The sequence below is a fragment of the Balaenoptera ricei genome, chromosome 2 (genome assembly GCF_028023285.1).
Source record: "Balaenoptera ricei isolate mBalRic1 chromosome 2, mBalRic1.hap2, whole genome shotgun sequence".
Lineage (NCBI taxonomy): Eukaryota > Metazoa > Chordata > Mammalia > Artiodactyla > Balaenopteridae > Balaenoptera > Balaenoptera ricei.
Window position 1 is genome coordinate 75,902,889 of NC_082640.1, and position 2,124 is coordinate 75,905,012.

The following is a 2,124-nucleotide window of genomic DNA, read 5'->3' on the forward strand; positions in this document are numbered from 1 at the left end:
CTGTTGATGGACATTTAGGTTGCTTCCATGTCCTGGCTATTGTAAATAGTGCTGCAATGAACATTGTGGTGCATGACTCTTTTTGAATTATGGTTTTCTCTGGATATATGCCCAGTAGTGGGATTGCTGGGTCACATGGTAGCTCTATTTTCAGTTTTTTAAGGAACCTCCATACTGTTCTCCATAGTGGCTGCATCCAGACTTTATTCTGATGTCACCACTTTTTCCACCAATGTCCTCTTTCTGTCCAGGATCCCATCTGGGACACTGCGTCCATACAGTTGTCACATCTTCTCCAATCTGACATTTTGTCAGTCCTTCCTTGTTTTTCATGACCTTGGCCCTTTTGAAGAGTACTGTTTAGGCATTTTGTAGAATTTCCCTCAATTTGGGTTTGATGTTTTCTCATGATGAGACTGAATTATGGGCTTGGGGAAGAATGCCACAGAAGTGGAAGTGTGCTTATCGCATCATGTGAGGGTGCACAATGCTATCAACAGGACTTGTCACCGGCCATGTTAACCTTGATCACTGTATCAGGTTGTGTCCACCAGGTTTCTCCACTGCGGAGTTACAGTTTTTCCCTTTCTGTGCTCTAGTCGTTAGACACGAGTCACCAAGTCCGGCCCACACTGAGGAGAAGGGTGAGGAATATCAGAGAGTGTGTGAATGTGTATTAAAACCAGACAGTAATGAATATTTCAAAAGATACCTTGAGGCTATGCAAATACCCTTTTTTTTTCAAACTGCTTCTTTTATATTGGGCAGAAATGGAACATCAGAACCCCAAGAACAGAGATCAGTCAAAAGGAAATTTTGACAATAAAAGTTCTCTAGTTTTTTACTCAAGATGATAAGTAATAATGTTCATTATTAACAAACTGTTTTTTTTCAGGCCTCGGCTGTAAAGGATTCTCTTGGCCTAAAGGTTGAGCAGTTGAAACCCATGTCATAGGAGGAGCCAAAGTAAGGCTCATCCATAACCAAGCTCTGTGGATAACCACTCATGACTCTTTCCTTCTCTTATTTAATTGGCATTGGTGACATCCATTCACAACTTTATTTTTCTATTTTGGGACATTAAGAGTTGGGCTTTGTTAATAGACATACTATTAAGTAGTAAGCATGCATAATTTGTCTAGACAGAGAACAAGAGGTGAACATTCCATTTTTCTGTATTTGTCTCTTGTTGCAACTTGTATAAATTATCACTTGGGATAAGGTTCTCCAGGCCTTGTGGTGCCATTGGTGATGTTTTATCAAGCCTATATATTTTTTCTAAGTGAAGCAAATGACTAAGAATACCCCTGACCTACAATGCCAACTTTTCCAAGGGTTTCCTGGCACAAAGAGGAACTTTATATTATTAGTTTGTGAGACTATACCAATTAAGCATTAAGGCCGAGGAAAAGTTCCACTAAAAGAATCCCTTAGGATTCTTGCCTACATTTCCTGGAAAATCATTATGTGAGTTTTAGAAAATTACTCTTCTTTTTAAAATATGTTGGGTTATCCATTTCTTATACTATTCTCTGTCTAAACTAGAGGTTCCTAACATGGGGGGGGGTCTGAATTCTTTACAGTCTGGGTTCTTATTTGCTAGTGACAGAAACTCCCTCTGCTTCTTTTAAACCAAAAGGGTCTATTAAAAGGATATTGGATAGGAACTGAGGATAGATTTGGAGCTGGTTATGCAGCCAGACACTGTCCTTCCACTCAGGCTGCAGAACGGATCAGTTGAAAGCACATTGCTACTGACACTCCAGCCAGATGGATCCTGGGCCATCCCTCGTTCTTTAGGTCATTAGCTTCCGATTCTGGGTCTTGGTTACGAGTATCTTATTAGCAAAGCTTTTACTATTCGTGCACCATAGCTGTGTGGGAAGCTGGGAAAGTGACGTGTCTCCTTCTGTGGTGGAGTGCGCTTTGACTAACCAGGTGTGAAGCTCCCCAAGCAGAGTAAGGAGGTTCAGATACTGGCAGCCAAACTTAATGACACATATTCACTACAAACCCTCATCTGTAAATTTCATCTGATTCTCAAATAAGTCAGTCATTTTTTAAAAAGAAACACTGCTTTAAATGCTCTATGATAAACATGTATTACATCATAGTAATGTAAGA